This window comes from Nomia melanderi, chromosome 2 (genome assembly GCF_051020985.1).
Source record: "Nomia melanderi isolate GNS246 chromosome 2, iyNomMela1, whole genome shotgun sequence".
Lineage (NCBI taxonomy): Eukaryota > Metazoa > Arthropoda > Insecta > Hymenoptera > Halictidae > Nomia > Nomia melanderi.
In genome coordinates, this window is record NC_135000.1 from 11,403,588 (window position 1) to 11,417,674 (window position 14,087).

Below are 14,087 nucleotides of genomic sequence, written 5' to 3' on the forward strand. Positions count from 1 at the left end.
CAATTCGTTTGTACACCTGTTTCTCCATTTACGCCATATTTCGTTTACGCAAGTTTTATTTTTACGTGGTAAATTATAACATTATTTACGCGGTATTGTCTATACGCGATATTAATTCTCCCGATCTGAATTTAATGACATGAACTAAAATTTACTTTTGCTTTCTGAAATGCCATTATTGTTATTTTCTTGTTAAACTATATGAAATAAATATGCTTTTCTTTCCAATATTTTGTTTTCTTTGGTACTTACAAACGTTATTTACGTGCCTTTCATTCTCGTAAAACAAATCCAGGTAGAACGGATACTCCGTGTAAATGGAGAGACGCTTGTATATTGTCAGATTCTTCTATTTATTACAATTCGTAAGTTATAAAATAAAAGCGAGAAATGGTTGAATCTTAAGGGGTTAATTTCATCCCCATACAGTGAATTTCCACAAGCAACAAAAATTGCTGAAGGAATACCTATGTGTAAGTACTCTAAATATCTCCAAGACTATATAAGTTTTCGAATTTCCGGGCTGGGGATCATTCCATGTAAGTTAAATCAACTATAACTTCATCATACGACGAAAAACAGTTATTGAACGCGATGAAGTCCATTCCGTTGAGTAAAGATTACTGTGCAAGTAATCGATCGTGACTTTTTCATCAATTAAAGGAATAACAGATATCCCGCGTTCCGTAGAAATTGGAATGGAGTGTGCTTAGCATATTAAACGTTGTTTCAGTTACCAATGGTTGATGATTCAGTGATTGAAAACAGTTGTGATGTCAGTTTCGGTTTTTAAAACAGTTATGAGGAACTAAAATAGAGCTATACCTGTCATTGGATATATCAATTTTAATTTATATCAATTGCAAATTCGGTTCTTCGGAACTGATTTTTATATCAATTCTGTGTCGGTTTTATAACTGTTATTTTTCGCTTCTGCATTTCGGTTATATTTCGATTTTTATTATGTACATGTAATATATATATATACCTACGTATTTTACAATCATAAAATGATCATCTATCAGTTATAAATTATATTATTGTAACTTATACATAAAGTAGGGTAGACCGGGGCGAATCAGATCAGTTGAGATTTAACAGCGAAAAACTAATAGTTAAAACTTAAAATCTACATTTTTTTCATAGATTTCGTATTAATAGACATTCAGCTTCAATGTCAGTAAAAAAATGCTTAAAAAACTTGAAAACCTTCATTTTATAAACAAAGAACCGAAAGATGAGAAATCTCTAATTCACCCTGGAATTTGGGGGCAGTGTGTGAAATAGTATGTATGGTAAGCATGCGCATTTCTATAACAACGTAACAAATATGGCCAATAGTCTTATTTTTATCCGTTTCGCTCCGTGATCCTATTCGCCTCGGTCTACCTTAAAAACACTTATCGATTACATTGGTCTACAAAATTTAACTTTTTTTTGTTACAGAAAGTTTAATGGGTAACCTTAATGGTATATCTTGTGATGAATTCGAATATGCAATCCGTTTTTTTTCCGTCACTCACAGTTTTTGAAAAAATCAATTTGGAAGGAAACTCGATTTTTTAAGTTTGAATATTTGTTGTGTCTAAATTATGAACATTTTTCAAACTTTTCTCGCGCAGTATTATTCTATGGACCTTCCTGAATACAATGATGTAAAGTTTAATGACATTAAAAATATTTAAACACGTTTAAACAATGCTGAAAGATAAAATGATACCCGAAACGCACCAATTTTTGCGAGAATTTTTCAATTTATTTAATACACCAAGTGTCTTGAAGAAAATATAATTCCAGCATGCGATAGAGCCGTCCGTAACAATTTCGTTTTCAATTGAGAGTGAAAAATAGTTGCGCAGAACATAATGTACCGACAATGATGCTCTGTGTGAGCGCGTATCTCTCCTGGTGCGCAGTGCTCCGCAGCTAGCCGATTTATACGTATAACATTGAGTGTATCACTGTCGGTACCTTATGTTTTGCGCACCTATTTTTCACTCTCAATTGAAAACGAAACTTGTTACGAAATTTCTTTCAACGGATTTCGCAAGGCAGATGCTAAAATTAGATTTTCTCCTAGATGCTTAGTTTTTAAAACAAATTGGAAAATATCCGCAAATATTGGCGCGTTTCGGGTGTTGTTTTGCATTTCAGCATTGTTTAAACACGTTTAAATGTTTATAATATCATTAAAATTTACATTATTGTATTCAGAAAGGTCCATAAAATAATATTGTACAAGAAAAGTTTGAAAAATGTTCATAATTAAGACACAACAAATGTCCAAATTCGAAAAATTGAGTTTCTATCAAAAGTAATTTTCCCAAAAACTAAGTGACGGAGAAAAATGGATTGCATATTCGAGTTCACCATGAGAAATATTATTAAGATCACTCTTTAAACCATCTGTAACACAAATCGTGTTGACTTGTATTATTTAGTATGCGTTCATGGAACGTTGACATCCAACACAAAATAACGGGTCTTTTGCTGTGCATTTTGTTTACCTTAATGATTTGTTATCACGTAACCATATTAACGAATAATGCATTGTCAGTGTCGACAATGTATGTGAAAAGACACATGCCTCTTTCGATTTCAACCAATTAACACGTTCAATACCGCACGATTTCACAGAGCAAAATACACAAAATGGAAGAAATATCATATTATATTATTTGATTGAATAAAATTATTATTATTGTAGTAGGTAACATTATTTATAACATAGAAATGTTTTCAAATAATCGTCGTTTAATTAAGTGAACTGTAGTATTTCGATTTGGTCGGGGATAACTGAGTGACCTCCATGGCAATTAACGTGTTAAACGAGCATTCCTATCAAGTGTTAACTCTTCATCTGCGTATAACAGATACATTTTTATTAGTTTATTGTTACAAAATAAATAATACTCAATTGTTTATTAACACGTTGAATGTCATGGGGGTCACCGGTAACCCCCAACCAAATCGAATTACTATAATTCACTCAATTAAACCATGATTATTTGAAAACATTTCTATATTATAAATAATGCTAACTAATGTGGTGACATTCAGTTAGATGAACCTGCAATAATAACAATGCAATTCAATCAAATGATTTAATATTATATTTTTCCATTTCAAGTATTTTGTTCCATGAAATCGTGCGGCATTCAACGTGCTAATTTTCGTCCAGGTATATTGAAAGAAATAGCTATTACACACAAATAAGAGTGGAATGTCAGTTCTCGGGAAAAGAGTGCTGAACAGTTAAAAAAGCGTCTGAGGTATCTAATTGAAATATCAAATATAATCTGTATCCCACGTATTCTGTATTTATGCATTTGACAAGTCCACCACGTAATGAAGTTCTGTAATGAGCACGTGTATTTATATTGCTTCCTAAGTCCGATATAACTCTAACTCTATATTGAACATGCGTAAATCTAAATGATAGCTTTATATACAGTGGGATGTAAACAATATGCGTATATCTACTTTTTTTGCTATAACTCTAAATAAACAGAAAATACTTCAATAAAAACTATTTGTACTAATAGTCTGTTGTATATAAAGATAATGCCCATAGTATCAAATTCTCACCATGCATTTTAGAGTAATAGTATACGATAAATGCAAATTTAAGAGCCAAAAAGTATTAGTACATCTATAACTGCAGAGGTAAATTTATTACTATTTAAATTCTACTTACTTCTTTATTAATATTATTGTGTATGCATTCCTTTTGGTGTAATAATATGTTCTAGTCGTCATGTCATGGATTCATTAACATATGAATAATTTTACAGAATATTTTTGCTCATTCTTTTTTAAATACTATATTTTCATTTCTGGATTTGAAGGTCTAAATGTGCTACGAATTTCCAATGGGATTAATTTTCGAATTTTGTGGGCATGTAAGTGACTGTTTCGGAACGTTATGTAGTAACCATTCTCTTATTCTTTGGATGGTACGTTTTTGGTTATGATCCTGTCGGACATAATGTATACTCTATGCCCTATTTGGTTGCTCTACCTTGTAAATCATGTCACAACATCGATGTATTTGTTAGCATTTATGTTCCTCGATAAATACAGTATTTCCAATACTATTTAAAATATCCCCCAAACTATAGCATGCCCTCCTTCGTATTTAATCATAAGTTGAAGATTCTTCGGTTCAAGTTCTATATTTGATTTTCGCCAGGCGTATTTCTTTTCATCCAAACTGAATATATTAGATTTACTTCGTAACACTGCACTTTTTATAAATTTTTCCATACTTATATTCGCACTTCTTTTCAACCATAGTTTCACTATGATATCTAACGATGTACTTACCATTGCTTGCTCCGAAAGCTTGAAAAGCTTAAAAAGTCTACATTTATGTTTTTTCAATGTCGCAATTGATGCATCTGTGCATATTTAAATATTCGATAATACATTACAAAAATTGCTACTATACACATTATCTCTTTATTAATGCAAACGATTTTTATTAATGTATTACTTGTTTCTCCGAAGTTACAGTATGAAAGTAGGTTGTAGGTTAATTGTGAATCCATGTGAAGCTGATTTAATAGGTATTTTATTAGTCTGTGATGAGAATGGGACAGTTTGGAAAAATAATAACTATGCGGGTAAACTAATATGTAATAAACTGCAATATCTGGACATTTTACTAAGACATAATATTTACGGCTATTGGTGGTTCAATTTCAAGTGAAATTCAGGTGATTCTGGTACCTGTATAAAATAATGTGACCAGCATAAATAAAGAATTGTGTATTACTATGTCTGGGAATATTATAAACATAGAGTGGAAAAGAGAAGTCTAAGAATGCTGTCCTGGGAAACACTAGCTGCAATCTTTTTAATTGAGGAAAAGTTGTCATATTGAGAAACTGTGAATGTGCCATCGTGAAGGTACGAGTGATGCAAGGAGACAACGTTGTGTGACATTAGCGACATAATTTTGTTCGGTAGTTTCTAATGCAAACTGTAAAATATCCTTCGTTTATCTGGGAATATGGAGGCCGTTAGAGGCACGAACTTGTGTTAGTATGCTGATGCTCAGCAGGACCTGTAATGTGTTCAGAAATACATTCGACTGACACTTTTAAGGCGTCTGCAAATATGTTTCTTTATGGAAAGTTGATACGTGTGTTATTACTCTCGGTATGATGTTATTGAGTTTTTTGATGTGTCATATTCTGTGTAGCCCTCGAAGTTTCAAAAGTCTTTTATAGAGATAATCATTAAGATTTCCTGTCAGGTGTCTCTTTTAATAAACATTCTGTTATTCTAAAAAATGAAAATTTATCTGCACAGTAGCAAGTGTAATTAAATCTGTTGTAGTGGATATATGTACTAATGAAATCGTTCTTCATAATATTAAAAAAACCATAAAAATAGTAGTACAAGTAATAGTAGTAAACATTTATTTTCCTGTCCTTCGATTTTCAAAAGGGAATGGCACACAGGTGTGCCTATAAACTGTTTGTTTATATTATTATATTATTAAGATGTATTTACTATATTAATTATATTTTATATTATTATATTATATTTATTACACTATTGTATCTTACTTTTATTTATTTCTAAACATGTGACCTGTAGCTTTTGAATCTTTCCGGTTTTTTCGCACCCCAAATTTTTGCTGTGGACAAGATGTAAAGGAATGTTGTGTTGTGACAATCCTAGGTCTACTGTACGCCTTCGCATCAGTGGGCGTTTATTAAAAAAATTTTTTACAAAATTGACTGTATCCTTGAATTTGAGAGTCAATTTTTTTTTATTGTTGCTTCGTATTTTACTTGTGAATAGGATAAGGAGTGCAAAAGGATTCACAGGATTACTTCAAGTACTTTACTGGTTTGAATCAGCTTGAAATATGTCGTGAAAATCATCATTCTAAATAAATAGTTTCTCTCAACGCATGTTTCCATCGCTCGTCTTTAATTTCGGAAATATTTCTAAAAATATTGTTGAGATCCAGGCTTTTGCCCTCTTCCCAAGAACTTAATTCATACTTAATTTGAGCTACCGCATATCTTACATATTAAAATTATGAAATGGAACGATAAAAAAATTTTTGAAAATACCTTGGGAGTTAAGGCTAATCTTTCATAAATTATAGAGAAAAATTGTTGAGAATCATGTTCCCGATAAGATATTTTAATATATTATATATTATAGGACATATAATTTTACATACATATTATAATCCTTAAGTGTAAGATACTTTATAAAGTTTATAACATTCTGCAGATTCTTCGTTTCGCACAAAATTTCTTGGTAAGATTTAATTAGTCTTTTAATTCCATTTTTGACTGTTAACAGTCGATTCTTATTTGAATATATTCCCTGTAAAATGTTTAAACTAAACTTAATTAATTTAAATCTTTTGGATTTTTGATACAATCTTATATTATTCAGTAGGTATCTTATTGCTATTATTAGACTGCGGATCTTTATGAATTTATGAGAAATTTAAAATTTCAAGATTGCATAGAATGCACGGAATTTAGAAAAATATATGAAATAATCAGAGCGTAGTGTTTTTTATAATGGTCATTAAGAAAAACTATTTTCTGTATAATTTTGTTTTCTTAAACATATTCTTTAAATTTTGGATTTGCATAAAGATCCGCAGTCTAGTTACTACATTTAGATTTCTGTAATAAATTCTCATTTTTAATTTGAAAGAAGTTTTAACAGACTGTTTATTATACTAATCCATCATTTGCCTCAGACACATACGCACTTGTCCTTTCAAGTCGTACGCGGAACAGTGCGCTCTAATGAGCAGGGCTAACGAGGTGAGGTGGCAACCTTTTCTTTACTCCACTTAAATTCCCTTGACGACCACGAGGCTATACGTTTAACAATTGCACTTTCTTTTCTAAATCTTACATTTCTAAAAATATTTATTTTTGAAATTTTAGTGGAGCGTTCCTTTGTAAAATAAAAATGTATGTTAAGTCATCTCTGTCTCCAATACAATTATGACACTTCAAATGACATTGTGTTTACAAAAACGGTGATTATTTCTAATTCAAAAAAGAAAAATTGCAGTAATTTAATTGGGGTAATTATTACATGATAAATGTGTTTTTATGTAATTAATATATTAAACCTTTGCGTTCCGAGCAATTTTTGATATGACCTTTCAGCAACTCCGAGTCATTTCTAAGTACTACGGGCTAACAGCGACTCCAAGAGTATTTACAGTGGCGCGAGGTCGTGTTTTATCATTAAAGAAAACCGCGTATACATTTTAATGTTATGTTTTATTAATTAAATTATAATATAAAAAATATAACAATAAAAAAAACCATTTATAGAAAACAAAATTGTTTCTAGATCATAGGTCATAACGGCGACAACGGAGTGCAAAGGGTTAATTCAATTGTAGTGTGGTTCTCAAGCTTTGACTGGGTGAAGCTGTTATATAGGATATTTTGGAAGCAAATCGTACATTTGAGTCACTGCAAAAATTGATGAAAAATGCAAGCCTCCAAACTATAAGTTTAAAAAATGATACATGAAATTACAGATTTTATCTTGTATTCTCGAAGTCAGACAGCTGAACCTGAAGAAATAATTGTTTCTAACTACTTGGTGTCCGAAGCGGGACTCGAAACAAAACTGGTATAATTTTTTACTTAAATACTTCAAAATGCTTACAAACAGATGTGATTAATTTTACGTTAAATTAGTTTTTAATATGATCAGCCGATGATTGTAAATTAACAGTAGACATGATCAAAATTAGATGCACTGGGAACATTGTACATACGTGTATCTTTAAAATATCTGTAGTCATAAACTTTGACAAACGAATAGAAAGTGAAACTTGATCTTGTAATTTTCGGTTGAAAATTTTCAGATTTTTAAGATTTAGGAGAAGGTGGGACAAGATGTAACAATTGTTTACTTCCTGTTATTATGTATTCATATTACTAAAAATAAAAGAAAAAAAATAAGTATTACCTTTGATAAGAGTGAATGTACTTTGCACTTGTGTATTGACAGATACACAAGTACAAAATAAAATTTGATTACTATTTCATAAATTATTATTTCCTGTTTTACTCATTCAATTTTATAAATTGATTTGAATACATTTTCATAAACAAATATTAACAATATACATAGTAGGAATCAAAATTTAATAACCAATCAATGGTACATATTGATTAAATGTTTGGTAATAATGCAATAGAATATTGAAAGATTATGGAAGTTATCAAATTACATTGTTGCAACTTTTCAGTAGAAATACATGAATTAGCGATACCACGGTAACGTTAGAACGAATCGCTTTCCTGAAATTGCATGACTAAACCGAAATGGTTATTAAGTTATTAACCGTTTACCTAAAAATGCAGCAATGATTTTGAAATATTAAGTATTTTCCCCTCTTCAAATTAGTTCATAAAAAAGGTGTAATTTTATTCTGAAAGGTTTTCTTTTAACGCAAAAAAATAACAGACGTACATGTACATATAACTGTTCACAATTAATTCAATCACCCTGTATAATTAGTATTATTAGGTACACATATTATTTATATATATTTTGTTTATACTTCATTCATTATAAAATTCGTTGTAAATATAATCCACTCATTTAAGAAAAAAATGGCTTTCTGCGTTTTTATTAAATTAATCGTTCAAAATTAGGTTGACTTGTCGAAGTACATATTTCGACATATTTCGTACATATTTCAAGTACATATTCATAATTAGCAATATCCATGGCTCCTGTCCAAATAACGACATGTTTAATGATAACAAACATTATTGATTGCAAACATCTGATAATAAAGTTTGCTTAACCAACGTGCATCATAAAATCAGTTCTTCCGTTGTAAAATGTAATTCCGTATTTACTGGAGCGGATTAATAGGTTTTCACTCATCCTCTAAACAAGAAGCGAATGAGTAGAGAGGAAATATTATTTATTGCTAGCACATATTTAGCTGCATACAGAACAACATATTTCTATTTTAATGGATATATTGTACATACATTGTTTACATTCCGTATTTTGTTACCTCGCATTTCAGACAAAATACATTGCTGCTATTAATAAATTCACCCTTTATGATATTGACGTATCGATGTATTTACTGTTTTCTAATATACACGATTAAAAATGATTTACAAAAACTACTATGCACTTCTGTATTACAAATTACATTATCTTCGTAAATCTTGCCATTGTTATGGTACTCCTGATTGGTTTCGAACTATTCCCCTCCAAATTAATATTTGACCATTAATTCAGATTTGATGGAATCAGTGGTTGCACACTGTAGTGGTGCACACATATTATGTTAATGTATCATTACATGGTTTGCAGAATCATATTACAATTGTCGATAACTGTTACCGAATGATTGTTCGGTACTCGCATCTTGCCGAACGACTGCTTAAAAAGAGTTTTCAAGTGATACCTCTTTAAATGAATAACTGAATTTTCGTCGTGAATGGTTTTGGTACATTTTAAATTGTAATTGATTAGGTCTTGAACGAAAAGAGACGTTCCCGAATTTGGTCCCTGGACAATGGTGACGAAGAGAACCCACATTAGGGCAGAATACAAAATTAATTAACCCTTTGCACTCTAGAACTCCGGGGCAGCGCCATTTAAAATTTAACATTACAAACTGTAAAATTCTATCGTTAAATATATTACAATATTTATATTTATAATCGATAAAAAATAGTAAAATACATCTATGGTTTCTCTTTCCATGCGCGCATCATTTATTTCTATGTTTCCTTCATTAAAATTATTTCGAGCTCCTGGTGATGCCAGTGAGAAAAAGGTTCGAGTACAAAGGGTTAATAAAAGTTGTCGAGATTTAACTCAAGTTTGCAAATGTTTCTTCCAATAAGATTTTGTCCATTACTTCATTTACATCATTTTCAAAATAACAAATTTTAAAGAAAATGGTAAAAATAAACATTCTTGTTGCCCACATATTTCTATAGTAAATTTTTAATTTCATTCGATTGGTAACACTGTCATTACATCTAAAAGAGGAAATTCCCTTCTTTTGTACATACACCAGAATCATTCACATGAATTAGCGCTTTATTAGGTTTCATTTTCATGAATTTTATATTTCTCGTTTCTATAAAAAGAATTATGTATTGTACTTATACCTTTATACATTTGTCATTTTTTTAATGAACTGATATTTTTATGTTTTTCATAAATTCAGGTAAAACTAAATTATGACACTAGTATTAGTTTCTTCTCAATTTTATAATCGTTATTAGAAACGCCGAAAAGTCAATTTAAAATATACAACTAATCTTAGAAAATAATTTGAAGTTAAAATCTCGAAAGGTGTTTCTTGACACCTTCAGTAGAAATAGTGTTAAAGAGAGTCATTGTATTCACATGTATTTATGTCATATTTATTTCTTTCTTTATTCCAGTGACTTTTCTAATACAAGCCTAAAAATTAATACGTGGCGAAACGTGAAATGAAGATGAGAAGTTAAACTGATTAAAAACAAAATGTAAAAATTTGAAACAAATTTGACTTAAAACGGAGAAAAATTAGTGTGTTTAATTACAAAAGGCAGGAAAGCGATTCTAAAAAAAGCATTGAATTCGGGTATTATATCGAGGAAAATTTTTGCTGAATGTGATTTAAACGCATCGTTGAAGATGGTAAGACGAGTAATCCAACGGGCAAAGTATTTGAAAAGAAAAAAAATCGCTATAAAGTCGTCGTTAAAAGTAGAATACAAGGAATGCCGGGCCGCTTAAAATTCTCCCTGAATCATCTTTAGTGGACAAAAGTGGAGAAAAATCATTATTAATGACCAGAAAAATATTGAATATAGATAAGTTTATGGCAACAAATATTACTTTCATGATTTACAAAAGGATAAGCAAATTTTAGTTTCCCGTTAATGTAGAAGATGTTTCATAATATTTTAGACAATTGATGCTCATAATGGAAAAACCGATCAATTGAAAAGTGCTGGTCAATTTATAATTAACCAAAAAACAAACTCAGAACAACGCTACAAGAATTTCTGGACAAAATTTTTAATCCAGCATGCACCTGTCCATAGTGCAAATGTTTTAAAAGACTTCTTCAATGCTAGAAACATGTCAACTTTAGATTAACTACAATAGTACGGTCTTCGGATCTTAATGTTATCGAAAATATATGAATAAAACATATCATAACAGTATATAATGGTGGAAGGTAACAGAATAATGTTCCTGAATTACAAGAGTCAATTTTAAGTGCATTGAAAAATTAGATGAATGTTATATGACACAATTATAGAAACGCTTGCCAAATCAATTGATCAAAGTAGTATACAAATACAAGAGAATTATACTTGTATTATCATTAAAAACATATATGACGTGATTCGTTTAAATAATCCAGGTGACCCGACCTTTTTAACAACAGCAAAACTTATTGGAAACTTTTTTGTATTGCAGTTTATAGTTTATTTAAGCCTAATTAAATAAGTGTAGATATGTACATACGTATGTAAAAATAAACGCGATTCCTACTGAAACTGGCGGCACCTGCAATCCAAATTCTGTTCCATATTGACAGGGAATTGCTAAAAATATAATGTTTGAGAACAATTATTTTATTTACAATTTTGAATAATAATAAAATTTTAGATTGTACATAATGATCTATGTAAGGAAAATAAATGATACGGGTAACGGCCGTGCAAAGTTCTATTTGAATTGATTCATTGTTGTTTGAAATATATTCCACGTTGGTTAGCAAACCATACTTTTGAAAATTAAACATTTAAAGTCTTTAACGCAAATTGCAATGGGAAAAATTGATTTTTTTGTAGCTTAAAATGATTAATTCCTGATCGTACATTTTATCTTTTGTCTTACAGTCTCTGTCAATTGAAGGTTTTTCAGTAAGAAATAAATAAGCAGCTCCACTTTCTATACATTTTCTGTTGTCTTACTTCATTAGAAACAGTTTGGCCTTCACTTGTTGTTGAATGTAGTTTTGTTGTTTTATTGTTTCAGTGGCTTTGTAACGGATGTCATTGGATGTTTAATGTATTTGGCGCAATAAAGAGGCAGCTTCTTCTTGTACCAACACATTAACACTAGGTTTACGGACATTTATTACAGAATTTATTCTATTGTTCCCAGAAGATTGATATTCATTCATTTAGATTTTAAAAATTGGAAGTCAAAAAATACGTATTCGCATCATTACATCAATCAAAATCGTCCTTAACGTTTACCAAATAATTTTTATAAAATTCAATATAGGTCAAATTGAGGAGTTCCCTAAGCCATGTGTTAACAATGGAAAATAAATAACATTTTATAACGATTAATGAATACCACGAAAACTGTCAAAAATAACTGCGCCAATTAGTACTTCTTTTCCAAAATATTTATAGATGATTTCATGCTATAAATTTATACATACTTCGTTATATTTAAATCTTTTTAATCGATAGCTACTAATCGTTTTTACTGATCTTCAATATATAAACTATATTTATCGGAAGAATAAGAAAGGAAATTTTTTCATTTTGAGTGTAAACTTTATTGACACGAATATTATTTATACGATTTGCAATTGCTTTCTATTGGTTTATTAATTTTTTCTGAAAGTGTATTAACCCCTTCGTTGCAGGAGACCTTCAATTGCTGTATCATTATTTTGTTGCTATTAACACATTGCGTACTGGTAACGAGAAATCTCGTTTTTATATAAAGACACTTAGCTATGCAACTTTTTCAATTACCACAGCATTTTAAAAAAATATTAAATTTGATTCGAATTGGTTATCTATTTAAAAAATGTATATATATATAACAATATGATATATGAGGTTTTCTATACATAGTGACAAAAATTGATCTCACTAAAAATTGTCATCCGCACAATTCAATTTTTTGAAAATTAACCACATGCAATGTGTTTATTCTACCATTTGTGGTTGAATGTACTGCATCGACTTTCATCTTGAAAAAATCTTGTTCGAATTTCAATTGTTCTTCCTGCTCATAAGATGGCTACTGATCCTCGGCAGCAGTACTGTTATTATCATAAATACCGTTATTACCTCTGTGCATTACTGAGAAATCTCCCAGGGATGTATGTCCTCTGGAATAGAGAATAGGATAGCGCAACGGAGAAGTGGGAAGGTGGATACGCTGGATTTCACTCCGCGCCCATTTCACAGGGATCCACTTACCCCAAGTGGTACAAAATGACAGGCAATTATTTACTACAACTGGCCGAAATAGTGAAAACTGGAAATAGCCAGTCTAATTTCATGCTAGAATAACCACTGCGGTCATGACCATTGAGTGGAATGAAATAGAGGAGAGATTCCGTGTAACAATCTCTATATCCTTCCATCTGTTATATTAGATAGAATATAAGTAATCGATTGAAAATCAACACATTTTTTTTCTCAACGAATTGTACATGGATAAGAATCGCTTACATCAATCGACTACATTGAATATGAGTATTAGGTAATTATTACCGTCTGTAGCTTTACAAATTTATAATATTTCCCTGAGAACATTAAAGAGAACATTGAAAGGTCATGCAATACGAAAGCTGTAAAATTTATTGCTACAGAGTAATCAATTAAATAAAAATAACAATCGATATTTCGACGATTATTTGCAAAATGATACAGTGCAATAAATTAATTTAGTTTTCACATTCAGTAAACTATATGAAATATATCTTTTGCGCCGTTTTTAACTTTCATTGCAATTGTCAGTAATACTATTCGATTTTACTGGTAATTGAAGAAGTTACATTCAGAAAAATATTCCTTAAATAAACAATGTATAGCATGCTTTATAGCAATCAAGCGTAAAATATTTAGAAAATAATAATTAAATAAATACAAAATATATTAGAATATATAGATATTATTGAGAAGTAATTAAGTAGTTTTCCATTATAAATTTCATTTGAAAATCTTTTATGAATTAGGAACTGTTTCAAAATGTTACTAAATATCTTTCTCTGGATCATTAAGTAACATTTACTGTCTTAACTCTAGGTATGCATGTAGTTAAGAAAATTTCGA

General features: G+C 30.1%; 1 protein-coding gene across 3 annotated transcripts in view; it reads left to right on the plus strand.

The window, feature by feature from the left end:
* Invadolysin (leishmanolysin-like peptidase, invadolysin) overlaps positions 1-14,087 on the plus strand; it is a 379,264-nt gene that overhangs the window by 107,171 nt on the left and 258,006 nt on the right. The gene's annotated exons all lie outside the window — the stretch shown is intronic.